The sequence below is a fragment of the Ambystoma mexicanum genome, chromosome 8, assembly GCF_040938575.1.
Source record: "Ambystoma mexicanum isolate Mex_15411 chromosome 8, UKY_AmexF1_1, whole genome shotgun sequence".
NCBI lineage: Eukaryota > Metazoa > Chordata > Amphibia > Caudata > Ambystomatidae > Ambystoma > Ambystoma mexicanum.
Genome location: NC_090929.1, coordinates 647026023 through 647051970, shown reverse-complemented (window position 1 = coordinate 647051970; position 25948 = coordinate 647026023). Strand labels below are relative to the sequence as shown.

Genomic DNA, 25948 nt, shown 5'->3' with positions numbered 1-25948 from the left:
AGCAGTCTGAATAGGAGGGAGTACCATAAATATTAATCATGTTCAGTATGAAGTACTGATTTTGCAAAGAGACCACCTGTGAAGAAGTCGAGTCAAGGGAGTAGTGCTTTACAAATGTGTGCCTGGATGACCAGGTGGCTGCTGCGCAAATATCATGTATCGAGATGCCTCTCTGAAGAGCTGTTGAAGTCGCCATTCCCCTGGTTGAATGAGCTATCAGCCCATCTGGAGGATCTTTCACAGCCAATCTATAACATTCAGTTATAGCTAAAATTATCCATCTGGACAAGGTTTGTTTTGTGACTGCCAGCCCTAATTTACGGGCAGTTTATCCAACAAAAAGTTGGTCACACTGACTAAATGTAGCCAAACTCGATATATAGAAACTAAGAGCCCTCTTAGAGTCTAACCTGTGTAATCTTTCTTCCTCCTTACTTGCGTGAGGAGGATAAAATGTAGGCAATGTTATCTTTTGTGACAGGTGAAAATCGGAGACAATTTTCAGTAGAAAAGAGGGGTTGACCTTAAGAACAACTTTATCTTTGTGAAAGATGATGTGAGGAGGTTTGCTAGAAAGCGTCTGCAACTCACTCACCCTGCGGGCTGAAGTAATTGCCACTAGCAGTATTGTTTTTAGAGGAAGGATCCTTAACGGGCAAGAATGCAATGGCTCAAATGGAATACAAGTGAGAAATGTTAACACTAAATTTAGATCTCACACAGGTACTTGAAAGGGTATTGGAGGAAACACATTAGTAAGCCCTTTTAAGAACTGTACAATGAAAGGTATCTTTAAATAATATTCCTCCACTGAGGAGCGCTTAAAAATGGATAGCGCAGCCAAATAACCTTTTATCGTGCCAACTTGGAGCCCCAAATTGGCCAAATGTAAAAGAAAAGACAATATTGTAGGAATATTACATTGAAAAGGATCCACACTCTGCACCAGTTACTGAACCTGTTCCAATGACACAGGTACAGAGATTTAGATGCTGGCCTTCTGGCCGAAAGCAAAATCTCCATTACGTCATCTGGAAGGTCCCAATCCTTGTATCTCAGCCTCTCTGAAACCATGCATGAAGGCTGAGTGTCTTGACCTCTGGATGGAGAACCTGACCCTTCTCTCGCGAGAAAAGGTCCTCTCTTTGTGCAAGACGTATTGGAGGGCAGATGGACATGTCCAGAAGGTCCGGATACCACGTTCTCCTGGCCCAATCCGTGGCAATTAGGATCATGGACTTCCCGAACTTTCTTAACCTCCTGATTACTTGAAGAATCTCAGGGGCTGGAGAAAACACGTACAGGAGTGGAAATTCCCAGTCCACCACGAACGCGTCTCCTAGAGCACCTGTTACACTCACCTGGTTCCCACGGGGGCGTCGACCGGAACTGGGCCGCTGTTGTTTCCACCAGCGTGACGTGTAGCGCCGAGATGACTGACTGGACTGGCCCGCTCAGCCTAGTTTGTCTGGCTCGCAAGAATATTCTTCTGCAAAGGAGAAGAGGAATTAACCACCCGTGGAATTGAGTGTCAACCCACCTTCCCCACTCCCGTTGTCTTCCCACAGATCACTCTTGATGTCCCCTCCTTAGTCTCACCTGATGGTTTGGAAGGATGAGCTCTCCATCCTGCGTCGACCGCAGGGGCGGGTTGATGACCAGTTACTTCACTGGCATAGAGGAATTGGTGAGTTCCAGTATTGACTCTAAAGTCCAATTGTTCATAAGAGTTCAAATGTCTGATCTTCACTCTGTCCGATTCCATGCAGGTTGCCGATTAATCCACTCGAAGATTTCCAAATGGCACTCGGTAAGATTCAGGTAAGTTTATTGTGGTTTTCCCCTTAGGGGCCGGGGTACGGCGATGAAGCAGAGTTGACTGTGCCGACCCGAGATTAGGTGAGACCCCCGTGGTAAATCAGGTAAGTCCTTGGGGGTAGCTTGTATAGCCTTAGAGAGTCCCCTTGCTCACCTTGCTGTCTTTGTCTCCTTAGGTGTCGGAGGGCGGCCGCGAGATGGAGAGAGCGTGATGGAATGCTGAATGTTCAGCGCGGCGCCGTAGGTATGCGAAGCAATGCTTCAAAGACTTCTGTCTTTCAATTCCGTGGCAAAATGGATCAGGATTCAGGTAAGGATTAAAGTTAAAACTCCTGTTCTAACCTTTATCCTTCTTTTCTTCTTGTTTCAGGAGTCCCAGGACTGAAGCGTGCGTGGCTGAAGACTGGAGCTGCTGAAAACACGGTGAGCGTTACGCTGCAGCAAGCAGAATAACGCGAAGCACGTGTGGCTGTCCGGGCGTGGTTTAAATAGCCTTGGAAGAAGATCCAGGTAAGTATTCTTCCACAGCCCCACCCAAGTAACAAAATAGTCCCTTCAGTAAAATAGTCCCTGCAAAGCCTCATTTGGCTTGAGTCTTCATGCAGCATGGTCTGCCTCAGGTGAGTATGCAGCATGGTCTGCTTCAGGCAAGTTATCAATAATGAGCCTGGCGCCCATGGCACCAGGACTGCACCCAAACAGCCCCTAACTGGGGCTTTTGGGCATGCTCCAAGTGGCATGATGCCTGCTTCCGGGGCTGCTGGGCCTGGTCTGGTCTTCCGGGGGCAGGTATCATGACAGCACCTCTTGGGGGAAATTCCCTTGAGCAGTACAGTTTGCACTTCCGGTTGGCACCGGTCGTGAACAGATACACTTGACGGGTTCTCCAAAGGGCGAAGATCTCTCGAAGGACTTCCTGAGCTAGTCCCCACTCGTGGGAGACTGTGCTCTGCCTGCTCAGAGTGTCCGCCGCTGTGTTCTGCTCTCCGGCTAAGTGAACTGCCGATAGAGTGATTCCTTCTTGTATTGCCCAGAACTAGAGCTGCATTACCTCTCTGCACAGTGGTAGTGACCCTACACCTCCTCTCTTGTTGAGGTAGTTCATGGCCACCGTGTTGTCCGTCATTATCAGGACATTCTTTCCCCGTACAGAGGGCAGAAAGGCTTTCAGCCCTAGTCTGATTGCCCTCAGCTCCAACAGGTTGATGTGTAGTTTGGACTCCGATGGAGACCAACGACCGCTGATTGTCAGATCGTTGGTGTGGGCTCCCCACCCTGTGAGTGAAGCGTCCGTCACTATCGTTATCTCTGGCGATGGTTGCCAAAATGATTCTCCTTTGAGGATATGTTTGTTGCAAGCCCATCATCGAAGATCTTGTGCCACTCTGGTCGGGACTTGCAAAAGATCTGACATCTGCCCTGAAAGTTGGGACCATTGAGTCCTGAGTGCCCACTGTAGGGATCTCATCCTCAATCTGGCCTCTGGCACCAGAAAAATGCAGGATGCCATAAGACCGAGCAACCTTAGAAAATCGAAGGCCGGCAGATGCTGGGCATTTTGGAACTTTGTTACCATCTGCAGAATGTGGTGAGCTCTCTCTTCGGGAGGCGAGGCGTTGCCCGAGAAAGTATCCAGAACTGCTCCGCTAAATAGGAGTTTCTGTGATGGTATCATATTTGACTTCTTGAAATCCAGAGAGAAGCCCAGTCTGTGTAGGAAGTGGCAGGTCTTGCTTAGATGTTCCTGGGCTTATTCTGGAGAACGGGCCCTGATTAACCAATCATCCAGGTAGGGGTAAACATGAATTCTCCCTCTCCTGAGACTCGCTGCCACTACCGCCATCAGCTTGGTGAAAACTCTCGGGACGGAGGTCAACCCGAATGGCAGAACTCGAAACTGATAGTGAGAGTTGCCAATCATGAACCTCGGGTACTTTCTGTGCTTGAGATGGATTGGCACATGAAAGTAAACATGGTCCAATGATACCAACCAGTCCTGGAGTTGGAGAGCCTGAAGGATCTGGGAAAGAGTAACCATCTTGAACTTGTCCTTCCAGAGGAACTTGTGCAAGTTACTTAAGTCCTCTGTCCTTCTTTGGGATGGGAAAGTATGGGGAGTACCAACCCTTGTTGCTCTCCGCTACAGGTACATGTTCTATTGCACCTTCCTCTAGCCGGGTTAAAATTTCCTGCAACGGGAGCAGGTCTGGAATTTTGGCAGAGTTGTATCCTGCAGGGTGATTCTGAGGTTTCTTCTGAAAGGGAAGGTAGTAACCTTGGAATACTGTTTCCAATGCCCAAGCATCTGAAGTAATGCCTCTCTATTCTTCCCGATGCTGAGAGATTCTGACTCCTACCGGGGTCTTGTGGGTTAAAACCTCAGAGTGGCTTTGCAGCAGCTGCAGTAGGGGTTGATGGGACAGTTGCTGCTACTGGGGCAGATCTAGCACCTTTTCGTCACCCCCCAAGGAAATTTCCTTTGTCCTCTTTGACGTGCCTGTCCCCTTCCTTTTCCGAATGAGGAATAAAATCAAAAGGGACTCCCCTCCAGGAAGATGAGCCTGTGTAGGGGCATTGTTGAGTTTGTCGTATTGCAGCACTAAGTGACTTTGCTGCCGCTTTAGAGGTCTGCAGCTTCTCCAAACTTTCAACCGCCTTGCTGCCTAACAACCTCAACCCGTCAAATGGCATATTGAGAAGTCTGTCCTGCACATCCGGTGCAAAACGTGATCTTCTCAGCCACGCAAATCTGGGTAGCACAGTACTAGATGCCATGGACCTACTGATGCTATCAGCAGTGTCCAAACCTGATTGGAGGCATTCCTCCATAGCCTCCTTTCCATCCTTAACTATGGCTAGGAAATCTTGCTGTTCCTCAAGGAAGCAATTCCCCAGGTAATCTACCCCCGATGACACGAGGATGCCTAAATGCAGTGAAAAAGTCTCTAGTGCAAGGCACCTAGCCCGACAGAACGCGGACGTCTGATGGCTCCCCGCTAACACACACAGAAAGTCTCTAGTCCATGCGTAGCGGGAGAGATACAGTACGTGAATGCTCCCTAATTTTCTTGTTGTGCAGTCTGGGTGCAGAGAAAATGGGTCGGCAACAGTGCAGGTAATGACAATCACAATGGCAGTCCAGTAGAGAGTTCTGAGTCGAGTTCAAACACAGGCTGATAAGTTCCAGGGCAAACATAGTAGACAAGGATCAGACAAAGGGAAAATTCTAGGAAACGGGCACGAAGTTCCAAAAATGAGGTAATCCAAATAGCAATGATACAAACGAGAACCAAGCGCACTTCCACAAATTCCGAAGCACCAAAGCAATGGAGAGGAGGTGCTTAAGTACTATGAATGATGTGTCTGATGCATGCGTCATGGACTGGAAGCCAGATGCGAATTGAGACAAGGATGCCACAATCTCCATGGCAACTTCCAGTTTCTACCATAACATGTGTCACTGCAGAAATGCTCAGCTTTCTGGGATCTGTAGTGAGAGGAGTGTTGAGGAGAACAGTTTCAGATGTTTCTATGAATGGATTGCAAACATGGGAGGGAACGTGCTTTATATGTGTGTGTGCACATGTTGTGCAAAGAACCTGTTCTAGAAACATGACAGAGGCGTGACCTGGACTTACTGGTGTCTGGAGACCTGACATCAAGTCATATGCGTGGGATAGTGGAGTTGCTCCAATGCTATCCTCAATAATGACAGAGGCATAACTGGCTTTCCAGTGCTACCCTGTCTCGAAAATTGCCACAGTGGGGTTTAAAGAACACCCCTGTTTCTTCCATAACTCCTTTTCTCTCTTCTTGTGGTGCTCGTCCTTGTATCTCAATTAGCTGGACAATAGACAGCATGTTAAAGCCCTCCTTTAATACTTCTGTTTAATACTTTCAGTTTCAAAATGAGTGATCTCTGAAAACAATGCTGCTTTTTTTGCCTCTAAATCTGCAGTTTTGTTTCCGCTGGAAATTACATCTTCACTTTTAGTTTGGGCTGCACATTATACAACTGCTATTGTCAATGGGAGTGCTAATACTTCAACAGGTTTATCCAATAGGGCTGCATGTTGCACTGGAGTGCTGTCTGTGCAGAAGAAGACCCTCCTTTTCCAGCAAAACAAAACTGCATGTACAGTTGAAGTCACATAGGCAGAGTCAGAGTTCATCGTCACTTCCTCATCTTTGAATCTCTGAAGCAAAGCGATAAGCACCACTAATTCTGCAGCCTGTGCTGAGTAACGCGAAGGCAATCTTGTGCTATGTCACTACTTCAAATTCACCCTCTCGGTTCAGCTTTACTACTGCTGATCCAGTGTCATGATCTCTGCTTCCAAAAGGTCAGGGTTTTCCCAACTCCCTTGGAAGCAGATCCATAACCCAGGTTCCGAGTGCCAACCAGTCCCAATTGGGACCTTTTGGACCCAGTCCTGGCGCCAGTGGCACCAGGCTCATAAACATGCCCAGTCCCAGCGCTGGAAGCGCCGGGCTCATAATGCTTGGGTGGACTTACCTGCAGCAGACCATGCTGCTTACTTGCCTGCCAGTTGAGCCTCTGATCCTCTTCTGTTTGGAACTACTTTTCCTGTTGGGTGGGGCAGGAGCCACTCCCTAGATTCAGAACACTGGAACTCTTCTGGAAAGCAGGAACTCTTTTCTTACCTAGGCGTGGCTGTGGAAGGAGATACCTAAGCACTACAGGAGGCTATTTAAACCACACCCGATGGATGAATCTTGCTTTGCGTTATCCTGCATCCTCTGCAGCAGAACGCTCATCGTGTCTTCTGCATCTGATCCTGGGCCTAAGGAAAAAGGCTTACCATCCTGAATCCAGTCTTCAGCAACACCTATAAAGACAAGAAAGAACAGGTTAGCATTACGGTCTTCAGTGACAGCTCTTCACTTACCTGGTCCATCGGCTGTCACCAACGCCTCGCGCTGCATTCCGGCATCTGAAAGACAAAGGCTTACCTACTCTTCGTGCGCTCCGGAGGTCTTCACAATGCATTCCGGCATCTGAAAGACAAAAGCTTACCAACTCTTTGCACGCTCCGGAGGCCTTTGGCGCTGCATCCCGCATCTGAAAGACAAAACAAGGTGCGTTTAAAGACATTGGGGAACTTTAATACTCACGTCCCATTACTCCTTTCCACATCTAACCCAGTGGGTATTCCGGCACCCTGCAGCCGCTCCGAACTTGTACCTGCAAAATAAAAAGACAGTTAGAGCGCATCGTGAAGCAGGCAACAAGCGCTTACTTACGTGCTTCCAGGCGCTTCTATTCATCACACGGGCTCCATCTTCAACTCACTTCAGCCCGTCATCCGCCATCGCCGGAACCCTGCAAAACAAGAGACATCATTACTAAAGACTTTAAAGACATTAGAATTACTCGAAACTTACCGTTCGTGCAGTAAACGACGGACAGCAGTCCTCTGAAGTCAAGAGGCCTGCTCCCCTTATCCAGTGAAGAAACTGGTTACAGCACCCTGCCCCGAGGCAGATGGAGAGCACAGCGTTCACTTACCTAAGGTGAGAGCGTTAACCTTTGGGGTTCTACAGGAGAAGAGAAAGGGAAGAAGAGAGAGACATTCAATAACCCAGTTCCTTAATCCCATATTTTCTATCTGCAGACATCTTACCCTTCGAGTCAGACATACAGTGCACAGAGGTCCAGCCCAAAGAGCCAGCCGTGTGTTACACATCACCTTTGAAGATACGGTATACGCCCAGTCAAGACCGGCGCCTCTACGGGAATCAGGTGAGCGTTACAGAACGCAAAGCCAACCACAAAACTCCCGTCCAGGCGCTATGGAAACCTCGGATACCGACCAGCTAGCCCAGTTACTTGGGGAACTAAGGGCAGAAGTGCATGCAGCCCGTCAGGAAACGAACGCTCTAAGAAGGGAACTGATTATTTCCAAGGAGCGAACAGATGATCTCGCTAGACAATTGCTACAGTCACAAGCCGGACAGACCCCGTTACCCGCATCTGGGGGAAATCTTCCTTCTACATCCTCTATGAATCCAGTGCAGATCAACCTACCTTGGAATGTACCTCTGGCTCCGCCCGAACGATTTTCTGGTGACCCAAAGAGGTTTGCAGTATTTATCAATCAGTGCCGGTTGCATTTCTTATGCCGGCCAGCAGCCTTTCCAACTGATCAAGCTAAAGTAGCTTTCGTGCTTTCGTACCTTAGTGGCAATGCGGCAGACTGGTCGATCCCTCTAGTAAATCAAGATGATCCGGTCCTCCATGATTTTCAAGCTTTTCAGCTCAGTATGGAAAAACTGTTCGCAAGACATTCACAGGGGCAGGCCTTGGACAATGAGCTTCTTTCGTTGCGACAAGGTAATCAAGACCTTTTGGCTTATATTGCGTCTTTCAACAGACTGATAGTGGAAACTCAATGGCCTGAGGACAAAAGGATTACGCTGTTTTATAGAGGTCTACGTGGAGAGCTCAAAGATGTGTTAGCCCAAGTAGTGAATCCCCCACAAGATTGTTCGGACTATATAGACTTAGTCGTTCAAATAGATCACAGACTGCAGAACAGGAAGGCCGATCGTTCCAAGTTTGATGCTCGAGTATTTTCCAAACCGCCAACTCCTTCCAAAGGAGTAGACTCCGGGGAACCCATGCAAATAGGGGGTCTGAAAGGTCCTCTAACACAAAAGGAGCGGGAAAGGAGAAAACAGTTGCAATTATGCCTCTATTGCGGAAACTCAGGGCACTTTCTTCGAGACTGTCCGGTGAAACCTGCCAAGAAGGCAGTAGGAGCTGCAGTTACCAAAGTTACAAACTCTGAGCAGGGAAACGACCTCGCCCGACAAGAATAGAGGTCCTCTTGCCGAGCGTGAAAACCAGTTCCGTGACCTCGCATTTCGTGATACCTATGGTCCTCATTAGCCCTGATAATCCGGATCGATTACATGCAATTGAAGCTTACGTCGACAGCGGTGCCATCGGCAATTATGTGGATCATGAAATGGTTTTGAGGATGAATCTAACTCTTTGTCCCAAGGCTGTAAAGGACGTCATTACTACGGTGGATGGTACGGAGATAGCCTCCGGGCCAGTAACGCATACCACTCAAGAGGTGACGCTAGTAAGTCAAGATGGACACCATGAGAAGATCGTGTTCGATGTGATCAAGGCCCCTCAGTTTCAGATTATTCTAGGAATACCTTGGTTAGAGAAACACAATCCTCTGATCGATTGGCGAGCAAGAACGGTCCAGTTTCCAGAATGTGTCTCTACTTGTCACCCTCCACCTGGTGTTGCACTGGCAGCAATTTCTTCAGAGACTCCCCAGTTACCTCCCGAATACCTAGAATACCAAGATGTTTTCCGGAAGGATCAGGCTAACTCTCTACCTCCTCATAGGTCTTATGACTGCCAGATAGACCTGATACCTGGATCTACTCCTCCTTGTAGTAGAATTTATGCCCTCACCGAGCCTGAGAACCTTCACCTTCGACAATACCTGGATCAATACCTGGCAAATGGGTTTATTCGTCCTTCCAAGTCCCCTGCTTCTTCAGCTTTGTTCTTCGTTCCAAAAAAGGAAGGAGACCTTAGAACTTGTATAGATTATCGCTCCCTGAACCAGATCACCGTTAAGAATAGATATCCGTTACCTTTGATCCCTGAACTCCTGGACCAAGTCAGAAAAGCATGCATATATACAAAGCTGGATCTTAGAGGAGCTTACCACTTGGTACGAGTAAAAGAGGGCGATGAATGGAAGACGGCCTTCCGCACCAAGTATGGGCTATTTGAATATCAGGTCATGCCCTTCGGACTTTGCAATGCCCCGGCCGCCTTTCAATATTTTATGAACGATGTCCTCAGAGAGCTCATAGATGTGTGTGTTGTTGTTTACATTGACGACATCCTCGTTTATTCTTCATCGGAATCTGAACATCAGAAACACGTGAAAATGGTCCTCAAAAGATTGCGTCAACACAAACTTTTAACTAAGTTGGAAAAATGTGTTTTCAAAGTGACTGAAGTTGAATTCTTGGGATTCATATTATCACCTGGCGGAGTGCGTATGGATTCAAAGAAGGTCGATGCAGTTCTCAAATGGCCATCACCATCCTCCGTAAAAGGTGTGCAAAGCATGTTAGGCTTCGCTAACTTTTACCGCAGGTTTATCCCCGAATTCTCTCAAATAGTCCAGCCCATCACTGCCTTGTTAAAGAAAAACAAACGTTTTGAATGGTCTACCGAGGCGGAACAAGCTTTCCAGGATTTGAAGACTAAATTTATCTCTGCACCAATCTTAAAACACCCTCGCCCCGAACTCCCCTACATCGTGGAAACTGATGCTTCAAGCCTTGCCATGGGGGCAGTTCTATCACAAAAGGACCCGGTAACCAATCAGTTGCATTCCGTGGCATTTTGGTCCCGCAAATTCTCGCCTCCTGAAATCAATTACACGATTACTGACAAGGAACTTCTGGCTATCAAGTCTGCCTTTAAGGCTTGGCGGCATTATCTGCTGGGGGCCCGACACACCGTTACTGTGATTACGGATCACCGAAACCTGCAATATTTGAAAACCGCAAAAGCCCAATCCTCTAGACAACTCCGTTGGGCATTATTCTTTGCCGAGTTTGACTTCATAATTACCTATCGACCTGGTACAAAGAACGGTAAAGCTGATGCCCTTTCTCGGATGGGAGTGGAAGAACACTTGATCAACCCTAAACCTGTACCAATCATTCCCGAACAAAGAATTCTGGGTGTAATCGCCACAGAATCCATAGAGGAAGTTAAGGATAAAGCCAGGCAACTTGTAACTCCAGCAGACATACAGAATTGGCATCTGCAGGGAAAGGACTTTGCAGTAAAGGACAACTTATTGTATTTCCAAGAACGATTATACCTACCCAGCACAGATTTACAGAAAAAAGTAATCTCTTGTTATCACGATTCTTTAATGGAAGGACATCCCGGTATGGCCAAGACCTCAGAAAAGATCAAGCGCTACTTCTGGTGGCCGTCTTGGAAAAAAGATATCAGAGACTTTATAATGGCCTGTGGAGTATGCGCCCAAAACAAGAGTCAAAAGGAAAGACCAGCAGGCCTCTTACGCCCTATTGACATCCCACCTCGCCCTTGGCATACGCTTTCTATGGACTTAATCACCGATCTACCTCCATGCTCCGGATACAATACGATTCTAGTAATCGTGGACTTGTTCTCCAAGATGGCGCATTTCATTCCGCTCAAAGGCTTGCCAACAGCAGCAACTCTGGCCCGAGAATTTCTCGAAAACATCGTCCGACTGCACGGTTTTCCTTCGGTTCTAATTTCGGATCGAGGTAGTCAATTTATTTCTCATTTTTGGCGAAGTTGCTGTCGGTCGGCTCAAATTGATGTGAGACTATCGACCAGTCACCACCCTCAGACCGACGGACAAACCGAGAGGACCAATCAAACTCTGGAACAGTATTTACGCTGCATGCTGCAACAAACTGAAAAAACTTGGAAAGACATCCTTTGGATAGCCGAATATGCCTACAATAACTCTGTCCATTCGGGAACTGGGAAAACCCTGTTTTTTCTTTTGTACGGCAGTCACCCTCGAACCTCGGAGTTGGATCCCCTCCAAGATCTTGAAACACCAGCAGTAGACTACCTGCATTCTACAATCACCCAAGCCTTTAAGGAAGCTGTTTCTCACCTTCAAAGGGCTAAAGAACAATACAAGAAAGGAGCAGATCAACATCGGAAGGAAGCCCTTCAATATCAAGTAGGGGATCAAGTCTGGTTATCCACCAAATATCTACCTCTAAAAGGGCCACGCACATTCAACCCAAGATACCTTGGTCCCTATTCCATCACTACCATAGTAAACCCAGTAGCGGTCAAGTTGGACTTGCCCCCGCACATGAAGATACATCCGGTCTTCCACGTCTCTCTATTAAAACCCGTGCAACCTCAAACCCGACTAACTAAATCTCCAAAACCTATCCTAGTTGATGGAGAACTCGAGTTTGAAGTCAAAAGCATTCTGGACTCCAAGATCTCCAAATCTAAACTATTTTACCTAATTGACTGGAAAGGCTACGGCCCCCAAGAGAGATCCTGGGAACCTGCTGAATATGTCCACGCTCCTCGCCTAATCAAAAGATTTCACCGAACATTTCCTGACAAGCCAAAACCCCCGGAGAAGCCCGGTTTGGGAGGGGCCTTGAGGGGGGGTACTGTCATGATCTCTGCTTCCAAAAGGTCAGGGTTTTCCCAACTCCCTTGGAAGCAGATCCATAACCCAGGTTCCAAGTGCCAACCAGTCCCAATTGGGACCTTTTGGACGCCAGTGGCACCAGGCTCATAAACATGCCCAGTCCCAGCGCTGGAAGCGCCGGGCTCATAATGCTTGGGTGGACTTACCTGCAGCAGACCATGCTGCTTACTTGCCTGCCAGTTGAGCCTCTGATCCTCTTCTGTTTGGAACTACTTTTCCTGTTGGGTGGGGCAGGAGCCACTCCCTAGATTCAGAACACTGGAACTCTTCTGGAAAGCAGGAACTCTTTTCTTACCTAGGCGTGGCTGTGGAAGGAGACACCTAAGCACTACAGGAGGCTATTTAAACCACACCCGATGGATGAATCTTGCTTTGCGTTATCCTGCATCCTCTGCAGCAGAACGCTCATCGTGTCTTCTGCATCTGATCCTGGGCCTAAGGAAAAAGGCTTACCATCCTGAATCCAGTCTTCAGCAACACCTATAAAGACAAGAAAGAACAGGTTAGCATTACGGTCTTCAGTGACAGCTCTTCACTTACCTGGTCCATCGGCTGTCACCAACGCCTCGCGCTGCATTCCGGCATCTGAAAGACAAAGGCTTACCTACTCTTCGTGCGCTCCGGAGGTCTTCACACTGCATTCCGGCATCTGAAAGACAAAAGCTTACCAACTCTTCGCACGCTCCGGAGGCCTTTGGCGCTGCATCCCGCATCTGAAAGACAAAACAAGGTGCGTTTAAAGACATTGGGGAACTTTAATACTCACGTGCCATTACTCCTTTCCACATCTAACCCAGTGGGTATTCCGGCACCCTGCAGCCGCTCCGAACTTGTACCTGCAAAATAAAAAGACAGTTAGAGCGCATCGTGAAGCAGGCAACAAGCGCTTACTTACGTGCTTCCAGGCGCTTCTATTCATCACACGGGCTCCATCTTCAACTCCCTTCAGCCCGTCATCCGCCATCGCCGGAACCCTGCAAAACAAGAGACATCATTACTAAAGACTTTAAAGACATTAGAATTACTCGAAACTTACCGTTCGTGCAGTAAACGACGGACAGCAGTCCTCTGAAGTCAAGAGGCCTGCTCCCCTTATCCAGTGAAGAAACTGGTTACAGCACCCTGCCCCGAGGCAGATGGAGAGCACAGCGTTCACTTACCTAAGGTGAGAGCGTTAACCTTTGGGGTTCTACAGGAGAAGAGAAAGGGAAGAAGAGAGAGACATTCAATAACCCAGTTCCTTAATCCCATATTTTCTATCTGCAGACATCTTACCCTTCGAGTCAGACATACAGTGCACAGAGGTCCAGCCCAAAGAGCCAGCCGTGTGTTACACATCACCTTTGAAGATACGGTATACGCCCAGTCAAGACCGGCGCCTCTACGGGAATCAGGTGAGCGTTACATCCAGTATGCCTTTAACCAGTCGTTAGTTACATTTTTCAAAGAACCATCAATAAAGACACCTTCCCCCTCCCAATAGTATTTTCTCTAACTTGGGGAATTTCATTGTCATTTTCAGTGTACATTGTACAATCATTAATATAATCATCCTCCCATACTGGTTCTGCTATGAACGTTGCTGGGTTCAGTGTCTTGCATCTAGCAATTTTAATCGCAGGATTTGATATAATTACCTCATATCCTGAAGCTCATTGTGTGGTCAATGTACTTTTAGGCTTCTCTAAAATTGCAAATCATGCATGCTCTACAAATCGTGTTACTGAACACCCCATTGTTATACTTGAAGCTTTTTCGATCGCGAATGCAGCAGCATTTAATGACTGCTCAAAGGGATAATGTCCTTTCATAACTGGATATAAATTCCACTATAAGCCAATGGTTTATGCCCGTGTCCTAATGCTGTTTTCTGTGTAAAGACTGCTGTTATGACCTATTTGAATGAGAAAATTGATAAAGCTCCTCTTGATAATCTGGAGTTCCCAACACAGGGGCTGTACTGATTGCCTTTTTCAATTCTTTAAATCTTTCAGTCTTCTCATCTGTCCACGTTATTTTACTCTTGCCCACCCGTTCTTCTTTAAGTCCTTTTAAAAGTGGTTGAAAATAAAGTACTGTAATCAAAATCCCACACCTATAATAATTACATAGACCTAGAAACTGTTGCATTTCCCTCACTATTTTAAGGTCTACAGTCTTCAATATTGCTTCTGCTCTCTCAGGTGTCACCTTCCTCCCGTCATGAGAAATCAAATGTCCTATGTACAAGACCTCTTTCTGGCAATATTGCAACTTCTCTTTCTACACCTTATACTCTTTCTCTGAGAGTATATTCATGAACTTAACTGAATCTTCTCTGCATCTTTCTTCTGTCTCATTGCACCCCAAAATGTCATCCACCCATTGAACTATTGCGCTTTGGAGCTACCCCAAGTCCATCTGAAGGACTCTGTTAAAGATCGAGGGGGATTCACAGTACCCCTGGGGCACGCTTATATGTTTCAGGCGGATATTGCTAAACAAAAAGGAAGTCACACCTTGTGAGTCTTTGTGAAGGGGAATTGAAAAGAATGCATTTTTTAAATCTATGACTGTGAAATACTTGGCCTTGGATGTGTGAGATAACAAAGGGTGTCTCACATACTAGACCCTCTCTCAGGTGAACAGGGCATGGCCATCGCCTTTGGATCCAGACCATGGGGGAGGACCAGTGCGGGAGGATCACCTGGGTAAGGGGTCTTTGGAGAGTGGGGGCTAGGCGACCGATGGTGAGATGCGGTATTCCTCCCTTTCCCGTATACATGACCCATCCTTTTTCATAGGATTCTCCACTGTCCACTGTCCCAGCCCCCCCCTCCCTTTTCACACAAACACTGGGCCGAGGAAGAGGGCGAATGAGAGTAACAAGACTAACTCTTACATATCACATTGGACATTTCCCACTTTTCGGGTCAGGCAAAGTCAGGAACTTGACTTTAAGTGCATACATATGATGCCAATTATGTCTCCTCACATGGATAAATGGTGGAACACAGAGACACACTCTGAGCAAGGTGGAACATGAGCAAGAGGAAAACTTCTGGAGTGAAGGCGAACGTACTGGAGCAGAGCGATGGACCAAGGGATGAGAGTGAAGGTTAGAGAACACCAGGAGTTCCCTGCAGGAGGTTGTTGCCTCCAGAAGTCTGTGAAAGACAAGCGGAGGAGGCCCAATCACAGACAAGAAGACTGCATTGTGTTTCAAGAACGCCAGCGACCATCACAGGTGACCGGCAGAGTTGTGGAGGCGAGGCCAAGCCTGTGGTACTAACTTTGACTCAGGAAGGAGAATGGCAAAGACTATAAAGAAATGCACACAGCCGGTGAGTTGGCAGGCGAGATAAAAGACTGGTGTCTGTTGAGGGAAGATTGAAGTAGCAACAATATATCGCACAATTGAAGGCTACACACGTGTTGATGAGACGCAAAGAAGAACAAGTTACTTACCCATGGTAACGTTCTTTCGACTGGATATTCCTCCGACGTATTTCTCATCTTTGACATGTGATGTCCAGCTTCAGCTGCTTCGAAAAAAAAAGATTTGGCAGAGGGCGCTGTGCATCGTTGGCGTCGAGTCAATGTCCCTCGCAGGCCTCCGTCGAGGGTGATGTCATCGAAGCGTATATATAGCCCATGCAGCGCCCATTGGCCTCAGTTCTGTTTTTCCCCTCCTCTTGCAGCAGAGATGCCCATAAATATGGGCATGACAGTACTCAGCCTTGGTGGAACGGAAGCTGTAATACCATGGGAAATTCCACAGAGGGGTAGGTTAGGAGGGCGATGAATACGTAAAAGGAACATCCAGTCGAAAGAACGTAACCAGGGGTAAGTAACTTGTTCTTCGAATGGATTGTGTCCCCCCACGTAGTCCTCATCTTTGACAGACTCCCAAAGCAGCATTATGTTTGGAGGAGGGAGTAGAATACAATTTAAACATTTTAAGAGCAGAGCAAAGTACTGCTTTGCCAAACAAACCCTCCTGAACATGGGAAGCATCCAAACAATAATGTTTTGTAAACGTGTGGATGGAAGACCACGTTGCAGCTTCACAGATGTTTCTAATTGGAACACCCCTTTGAAGGGCTGTAGATGTAGATATGCCCCTGGTCAAATGAGCTCTCAAACCTTCAGGAGGATCGATCTTTAACTGCCAGCCTGTAGCATTCTGAAATTGTGAGAATTATCCATCTAGTCAAGGTTTGTTTGGAAACAGCCTGACCTAGCTTGCGTCCAGTGTATCTGATAAAAAGGTCATCAACTCTCAATTTAGACATTCTGGAGATGTAAAAGCTCAACGCTCTCCTAGGGTCCAACCTATGGAGTCTTTCCTCTTCCTTACCAGGATGAGGTGGAGGATAGAAGGAAGGCAGGACAATTTTCTGACTCAAATGAAAGTCTGAAATGACTTTTGGCAAAAAGGAGGGTTTGACCCTTAAAACAACCCTGTCCTTATGGAAGACGGTAAAGGGTGGCTTGGATGAAAGTGCTTGCAACTCGCTCACTCTACGGGCTGATGTTAGAGATATCAATAGGATTGTTTTAAAGGTTAACAACCTTAGCAGACATGTGTTAAAAGGTTCAAATGGAGCACACGTCAGGAATATCAAAACCCAGATTTAGGTCCCAAACCGAAACCTGGAAAGGAGATGGAGGGAACACATTAGTGAGCCCCTTTAGGAATTGAGTCACCAGTGGTATTTTGAAATAGAAGCATTCCTCTGAAGAGCGCTTAAAGATCGATATCGCTGCCAAATAGCCCTTGATGGTACCTATCTGAAGGCCCATATTAGCTAACGATAGAAGAAGAGATAGGACATCCAGAGTTTTACACCGAAAAGGATCAACATTCTTTTCCTTGCACCAGTTGCAAAACTTATTCCAACGGCAATGGTACAAAGATTTTGTTGCTGGTCTTCTGTCCGAAAGCAACACCTCCATCACATCATCCGGGAGGTCCCAATCCTTGTATTTTAGCCTTTCAGAAACCAAGCGTGAAGGTTGAGAGTTTTAACCTCTGCAAGGAGAACCCGACTCTCATCTCGTGAGACAAGGTCCTCTCTTTGTAGTAGACGCATCGGAGGACAGATGGACATATTCAGAAGGTCCGGGTACCACGTTCTCCTGGCCCAATCCGGAGCGATTAGGATCATCTGTTTCCCAAACCTTCTCAACCTCCTGATTACATGAGGGATGGCGGGGACCGCAAGAAACGCGTATATAGGAGTGGAAACCCACAGTCCACCGCGAATGCATCTCCTAGAGCTCCTCTTGGGGGACATTACCTGGAGCAGCACAGTTCGCACTTCCGGTTGACACCGGTCGCAAACAGATCCACTTGAGGGGTTGCCCAAAAGGTGAAGAGCTCTTGAAGGACTTCCTGAGCTAGTTCCCACTGGTGAGAGACTGTGCTCTGCCTGCTCAGAGCCTCTTCCGCCGTGTTCTCCTCTACGGATAGGTGAACTGCCAATATGGAGATTCCTTCTTGAATTGCCCAGTACCAGAGCTGCATTGCCTCTCTGCACAGAGGTAGTGACCCTACCCATCCTCTCTTGTTGAGGTAGTGCATGGCCACTGTGTTGTCCGTCATTATCAGGACATTCTTTCCCCGGACAGAGGGCAGGAAGTCCTCAAGCGCTAGTCGGATTTCCCTGAGCTCCAAACAATTGATGTGTAGTTTGGACTCCGATGGGAACCAATGACCGCTGACCATCAAATCGTTGTCATGGGCTCCCCATTCTGTGAGTGAGGCGTCCATCACTATGGTTATCTCTGGCCATGGTTGTCAAAAAGGTTCTCCCTTCAGGATATTGTCCTCGCGGGCCCACCACAGAAGATCCTGTGAGACCCTGGATGGGATCTAAAATTGGTCTGACTTTCTTCTTGAAAACTGTGACCATTGTGTACTTAGAGCCCAATGAAGGGATCTAATTCTCAAGTGGGCCTCTGGCACCAGAAAAATGCAGGATGACATGAGGCCCGAGCAACCTCAAAAAAATCAAAGGCCTGAAGATTCTGGGTACTCTGAAATTTGGTAACCATCAGAAGAATGTCTTGAGCCCTCACCTTAGGTGGCAAGCTCTTTCCCAAATATGTATTTAGTACAGCTCCGATGTACTGTAGCCGTTGAGAAGGTGTCATATGAGACTTCTTGTAATCGAGGGAGAAGTCCAGTCTGTGGAGAGAGTGGCAGGTGATTTTGAGATGATCCAAAACTTGTTCGGGAGAACGCTCCCTGATCAGCCAATCATCCAGGTAGGGGTAGACATGATTCCTCCCTCTCCTGAGATTCACTGCCAATACATCCATCAGTTTGGTGAAATCCCTTGAGGCCAAGGTCAGCCCGAAAGGCAGAACTCGAAACTGATAGTGACTGATAGAAACTGATTGGACAAACAAAAACACAACAAACATATCCTCCTGAAGATCCACAGATAGTTATGTGGTGAAACATGTGTTGAGGACAGGATGAATCAGTAGTGGGACATACCACACAGCACTTCATATGTACAAATCTAATTTTCAAAACACTGAGGAGTATATGCTATATAAGGACAAATAACTTTGAATTTAATTTGGAACCTAAATGGTCTAAGGTCAACTGTAAGGCACTTTGAAGATGACAGCAACATAAAAGAAGCAATATGTGAAGTAACATATGCAAATATTCTTTTGATTAAAATTGGAAAAAACAAAGATAAGACAAATATCAAGTGGTTGAACATTATCTGGTAAATATACTCACATGCATACTATTAACCACGCGCATTAATACTACCCCCTAGTAATTTGTACAATACTGTGATTGTGTCCCCTGGTGTCCCGCATAAATTCGGACCCCTTGAGTCTGTCCACAATTCAACGTATTCTATCATTTTGGTCCCTAGTGTCACGCAGTAATCTGTACCATACTATGATGTCGATCCCTGGTGTCATGCTATACTGTACTTTTGCTACCCGGTGTCCCACTATAATTGTGCCCCTGCTGTCCCAACATATTGATGCCATACTGTGTTCAGCTTCTGGTGTCTCACAGTAAAACTGCCCCTGGGTGTCCCACTGCAATATCTGCTATACTATGGCTTTGCCTGCCTGTTGTCCCACTGTAATTTGTGTTATACTACTATTTTGCTTACTGTTACCTACCATACTGGTGCTACTGTGTGATTTTACTCCCTGGTGTCCTACAGTAATTCGACCCCCTGTTATCGCACAGTAACTTCTGCTATATTGTGATTTATGGCCCAACACTGTCCTGCTGTAATGTATACCCTATTGTGATCTGCTCCTGTTACCCAATGCAGTTACTGCCCTACTGTGATTTGCCCTGATGTCCAATGTTAGTCTCATTACTGGCTCTGACATATGGCACGTGACCTTGCAGCATGCTAAGTGGTTTGTAGGGACCGCACCAGGAATCTGTCCTCTTGACAATCACTTCTCTAAACTTTACCTGGGAATTATTACTATCCACCGTCTACTTGGTACCCACTGTTGCCTTCTCTTTATGCACTACCCTCCGATTGCCCCTCTGATCTAGGACCAGTCATGGTATTCTGTCTACGGCTAGAGATTCCAGTCCCCAATTGGCTACCTCAGAATGTCCCGAACACAAGTACCTTACCCAACTAGCACCACTACTAAGAAATATCCACATTGAATGGATGCTCTAAGTTGCCTGATGGTGTCACGGATGATGGGAACCAGCGGATTATCCTCCAAGTCTGATAAATCAACGTCCACCTCCCCTTTCTCCTCACCTGTCTCTTTCGAAACGGTTTCTTGTCTGGAGGCCTTGTTCTTGGGCTTCTTCTTCTTTGTGAAGAGGTACGGCCGTCCGCGGGAAGAAGCCACCCTGACCCCTTGATAAACAGGGAAGCAGCCGGCCCCCGTCCCGCAGAAACCAAGACGAGAGGAAAAAAGCAGCCGCTTAAAAAAACCTCTCTACGATGTAGTTGGTACGGATGCTGCGCAGGCAGAGATGACTGGAGAGCCCGGGAATGCAGGAAACAACCGGAGCAGGAGAATCAAGGTAAGTCTCTCGGTGCGGCAGTAGGCTGGAAAATCCGGAGATGCTGATACTGAACTAGGAGCAGTGCGAGGGACTGGAATGGAAGCACCGCCAGGAACCAGGAACGAGATCCGGGAGAAAGGAAGGAGAGGAGAACCCCGAAAGGTAAGAGGACCGAGAGGACGGAAAGGCAGAAAAAAGGGAAGGAAGGGGGAGAAGCTGAGTGGAAGGATACCGCGATAGACTCCGCGGAAAATGGCAACAGGAAAAGGCACGGAAAACAAAGTAGCACGGCAACAAGGAAAATGAAACAAAGTTGCAACGCACAGAGCCCAGGGGAGGGCGTGGATATATACAGAAACAAGAGAAAAAGACTAGACCGTCAAACCAGGAAGTGAAAGGAAAAAACACGGAACAATCTAATGGCGCCGCCAACGCTAAGCCTTCCATAACCGCCAGCGACCACCAAAAGACGGCGGCATGACAGTATGCCCCCCCCAAGGGACACCCCCCCCGGCTTACCCGGGAACAGACGGTGAAACCGCTGAATCAACGCCGGAGCGTGCACATGTGACACCGGTTCCCAGGATTCCTCTGAGCGGGGGTACCCTTTCCAGTGGATGAGATACTCCAAGCGACCCCGCCGATAGCGGGAGTCACGAACGGAGGCCACCTCATACTCATCGGAAGGAACCACCTTGGGGACCGGGTCCCGTGGCAAAGGACGATGGTAGGGATCGCCCCTACATTCCCTCAGGAGAGAGGAATGAAAAACAGGATGGAGACGGTGCATGTGTTTGGGCAACTGGAGGCGGAAAGCCACGGGGTTGATCTGGCGAGGTATAGGGAAAGGACCCAGGTAACGGGGAGACAGTTTAGAGGGGTGAAGCCAGCGAGGCAGAAACCTAGTAGATAACCAGACCTTGGTGCCCCTCTGCCATGCCGGAACAGGCTGGCGCTTAAGATTGCAGTATGATCGATACCGAAGACTGCTTGCCCGCAAACATCCTGTAGCAGACTTGTGAGCCTCCGAGATACTGGTAAGTAGGGCATCCACAGATGGAGTGGTAGAAGGAGGAAAAGAGAGAGAAGGAATAAAGCTGGGATGGAAACCATAAGAACAGAAGAAAGGACTGAGACCAGTGGCACTGTGTTTGGCATTGTTATAGGCAAATTCCGCAGTGACCAACAGACTAACCCAATTATCCTGTTGGGCATTTGTGAAGCAACGAAGATACTGCTCCAGTGTGGCATTGGTTCTTTCAGTCTGCCCGTTAGTCTGTGGGTGAAAACCAGATGACAATGCTCGTTCCATTCCCAGTCTCTCACAAAGCTCCTTCCAGAATTTTGAAGTATACTGAGAACCTCTGTCAGAAATAATCTTGTCTGGAGTACCATGTAAGCGAAATATTTCTCTGGCAAATACAGCCGCCATCTCAGCGGCAGTGGGAAGACCAGCCAAGGGAGTGAAATGTGCCATTTTAGTGAAGCAGTCGACTGTTACCATGATACATGAACAACCTTCCGAGGGTGGCAGATCCACAATAAAATCTGTGGAAATAAGGATCCAGGGTCTCTTGGGAAGGTCCTGTTGTTGGAGAAATCCAATTGACTTTTGAGTGCAATGTTTGGATCGACAGCATACCGGACATGACTTGACGTAGGTTGAAACATCTTTGGCCATACCGGGCCACCAGAACCTGCGATGAAGCAATTCCAAAGTGTTCTTAACACCTCTGTGTCCGGCCGTTGGATCGTCGTGGCACCACCTTAAAACCGACTGACGGTTGGATCTGTCTGGCAGAAACAATCGCTGTTGCTTGAAACATAAACCATCTTGAATGGATAGGTCCTTTGAGAGAGGAGAGGTGGGCCGCGTGGCGTTGCGGACCCTTTCTAAGAAAGACTCCACCGAACAGATTACCTTGACCTCAGGAAGCATGAGACTGGGAAATTCCTTTTGAGACACGTCTGGATATGGCTTTCTAGAAAGGGCATCGGCTAGTATGTTCTTGGAACCTGGTAAGTAAGTCAATGTGAAATCATATTGGGAGAAAAAAATGTGCCCAGCGAGCCTGACGGGAGTTGACACATTCCATCTTTTGTAGAATTTTAAGGTTCTTGTGGTCAGTTCTGATCTCAAAGGGATGGTTTGCTCCTTGTAGGAGATGTCTCCATTCTTCGCATGCGGTTTTCATGGCCAGGAGTTCTTTTTCTATCACCGAATAGTGTGTCTGGCTGTCATTCAGTGTCTTGGACATGTAGGCAACAGGATACTCCAAACCTTCATGTTCCTGTAGAAGAGCTGCACCAATCGCCGCAGAGGAGGCGTCAGTCTCCACAATGAATCTTAGATTCTGATCTGGTTGACGAAGTACCGGGGCAGAACAGAATTCCTCCTTAAGTCGTTGGAAAGCTCGGTCTGCCTCAGAAGACCAGATAAAGGGCATTGAAGACTTTTTTAACAGCCTCGTAATGGGAAGAACTCGATCCGAGAAACCTTGGATGAATTTGCGATAAAAATTGGCTAGTCCTAGAAACCTTTGGACGTCTTTGACGGAATGGGGTGTAGGCCATTGCAATATGGCGTCGATCTTAGTAGGATCCATGCGGATACCTTCTGAAGACAGGATAAAGCCAAGGTAGTTGACCTCGGAGGCTTGAAAAATGCATTTATCGGCATTGGCCTTAAGTTGATTGTCTCGCAGTCTTTGAAGGACTTGGTGGAGGTGATCAGAATGGAGTTGGGCGCTTTTAGAATAAACCAGAATGTCGTCAAGATAAACGACGGCACAATGGAAAAGTAGATCAGAGAAGATGCGATCCATGAATCTCTGGAATATCGATGGAGCGTTGACTAGGCCAAAGGGCATGACACAATATTCGTAGTGTCCGAAGGGAGTGCGAAAGGCCGTCTTCCATTCATCACCTGCTCGTATCCGCAAAAGGTGGTAGGCTCTTCTTAAATCGATTTTGGAAAAGACTTTCGCCCCTTGAACTGCTTCCAGAATGTCTCCGATAAGTGGCATGGGATACCTATCCCTAAGCGCGACTTGATTTAGGCCCCTATAATCAATGCAACGACGAAGTTCATTGGAACCTTTCTTTGGAACAAAAAAAAGTGAAGCCCCAGCGGGAGAGAATGAAGGTCGGATCAGGCCATGATGTGAATTAGAATCCAGATATTCCTTGAGAGCCTTCTTTTCCTTGAGAGAAAGAGAAAACATTTGTCCAAAAGGGACAACAGCATTGGGCTGGAGAATGATCTGACAATCCTCTGGTCTATGAGGCGGTAACTCCTGCGGGCCATCGTCCATAAACACCTCCTGATAGCGGAGATATTCTTTAGGGATGCTGTTTATCTTCAATATATCTGAACTGGAGGTTATATCTGGAAAAATGTGGACAGAGGTATGCTTGGTCTGCGAAGAACATGACCGATGACAAAATGTTTAAGTAAATGACAGTTGATTCTTTGTCCAATCAATGGTCGGGTTATGCTTCCGAAGCCAAGAGATTCCCAGGATTACTGGAAAATGTGCTGCTCGGATAAGGTCGAACTGAATGGTTTCATTGTGATGTAGGATCTTCATCTGCATAGGAGATGTGGTATGGGTGATAAGACCCGAGCTGAGTGGTCTACCATCCACACCTTCCACCTTTTGGTCCTCGTCTTTCTGCAAACGGCGAATACCGACCTTTTCCGCCCAAACCAAGTCCATAAAGCAGCCAGCAGCGCCGCAATCCAGTAGAGCCAGTACCTCATAGGACTGCTGAGAGATGCATAACTCTACTCCGACTACCATAAGACGGTTGTCTTCTGTAGTAAGCATGGGTGTGACTGATAAAGAAACGAAGGGACCAGGAAATCCCCCTCGGTAACTTGTCCCTACTAGCTCCGAGGACTGGCGTTTCCCGAACGTCTTGGTGGTACATTAGGGCAGTCTCTAAGAATATGCTGGTTAGAACCACAATACATACACAGGTTGTTCTCCCTGCGTTTTCTTCTTTCTTCCGAGATGAGTGGCCCTCGAGTAGTTCCAATTTGCATTGGCTCTTCTTTCGACATACAGGTAGGAGAAGGAAAGGAGAGGTAATCCCAGGATCAGGCGTAGCAGGAAATCCACGCTGTCTTCGAGTTTCAGACCGCCGTTCTGAGAGACGGAAATCCAGCTGAACCACTGTAGACCACAAGTCGGTTAAAGTGGCTGGTCTGGTTACCCTTGCTAATTCATCTTTAAGGTCTTCCCTTAATCCTCGGCGAAAAATGGTGCAATGAGCGTTCTCTTGCCAGCCTGCGTCTGCAGCCACCCGTTTAAAGCGGGAGATGTAGGACAGAAGATCTGGGCTTCCCTGTCGAATGTCCAGTAACTGTTCACTGGCGACTACCGCAGTCTCTTGCCTCTCGAAAGCCAATTTGAACTGGGCGGTGAAACCGGTGTAATCGTGTAGTAACGGGCTGGCACCGGTCACAAGCGGGGTAGCCCAGGAAAGAGCGTTACCCGTAAGGTTAGAAATCAGAAAACCTATGCAGGCTGCATCTGAGGCATATGTCTGAGGTCTGAAGGTGAAATAGATTATGCAAGCCTCCATGAATTCCTTAAATCTAGTAGGTGAACCCTCATATTTACCGCAGGCTAAGGGCATAGGAGGCAGATCACTCCGGGACTGTTCGAAGTGGTCGACCCGCTGTCTCAAAGCAGCGTTTTCGGCCTTTACAGCCTGTAATTCTAATGTTACATTCTGCATTGCGGTGAGCAGCTCTTGGACCTGTTCCGGAATAGACATTGTAATCTCTTTCGGGCGTTGCAAACTGTCACGGATGATGGGAACCAGCGGATTATCCTCCAAGTCTGATAAATCAACGTCCACCTCCCCTTTCTCCTCACCTGTCTCTTTCGAAACGGTTTCTTGTCTGGAGGCCTTGTTCTTGGGCTTCTTCTTCTTTGTGAAGAGGTACGGCCGTCCGCGGGAAGAAGCCACCCTGATCCCCTGATAAACAGGGAAGCAGCTGGCCCCCGTCCCGCAGAAACCAAGACGAGAGGAAAAAAGCAGCCGCTTAAAAAAACCTCTCTACGATGTAGTTGGTACGGATGCTGCGCAGGCAGAAATGACTGGAGAGCCCGGGAATGCAGGAAACAACCGGAGCAGGAGAATCAAGGTAAGTCTCTCGGTGCGGCAGTAGGCTGGAAAATCCGGAGATGCTGATACTGAACTAGGAGCAGTGCGAGGGACTGGAATGGAAGCACCGCCAGGAACCAGGAACGAGATCCGGGAGAAAGGAAGGAGAGGAGAACCCCGAAAGGTAAGAGGACCGAGAGGACGGAAAGGCAGAAAAAAGGGAAGGAAGGGGGAGAAGCTGAGTGGAAGGATACCGCGATAGACTCCGCGGAAAATGGCAACAGGAAAAGGCACGGAAAACAAAGTAGCACGGCAACAAGGAAAATGAAACAAAGTTGCAACGCACAGAGCCCAGGGGAGGGCGTGGATATATACAGAAACAAGAGAAAAAGACTAGACCGTCAAACCAGGAAGTGAAAGGAAAAAACACGGAACAATCTAATGGCGCCGCCAACGCCAAGCCTTCCATAACCGCCAGCGACCACCAAAAGACGGCGGCATGACAGATGGGCCCTCCCAAACCTCCCTGTACTCCATTTCTACACTAAAACAGACCAAAGCCAATCACACACAACACAACAATTTATTATCTCCTCCCAACAGACATCCAAAAACAAAGTTCTACACTTCTACAGCCAATTAACATATCAGAGCCCGGACCAATGCATCCTAGCACCATGGGCAAACAAGAGCTTCTTCTGGACTCAAACGCCTCTCTGCTCTTGACACAGGACACCTA

General features: G+C 47.6%; 1 protein-coding gene across 2 annotated transcripts in view; it reads right to left on the bottom strand.

The window, feature by feature from the left end:
- Positions 1 to 25948, bottom strand: part of TMCO4 (transmembrane and coiled-coil domains 4) — a 1142020-nt gene that overhangs the window by 47111 nt on the left and 1068961 nt on the right. The window lies entirely within an intron of this gene.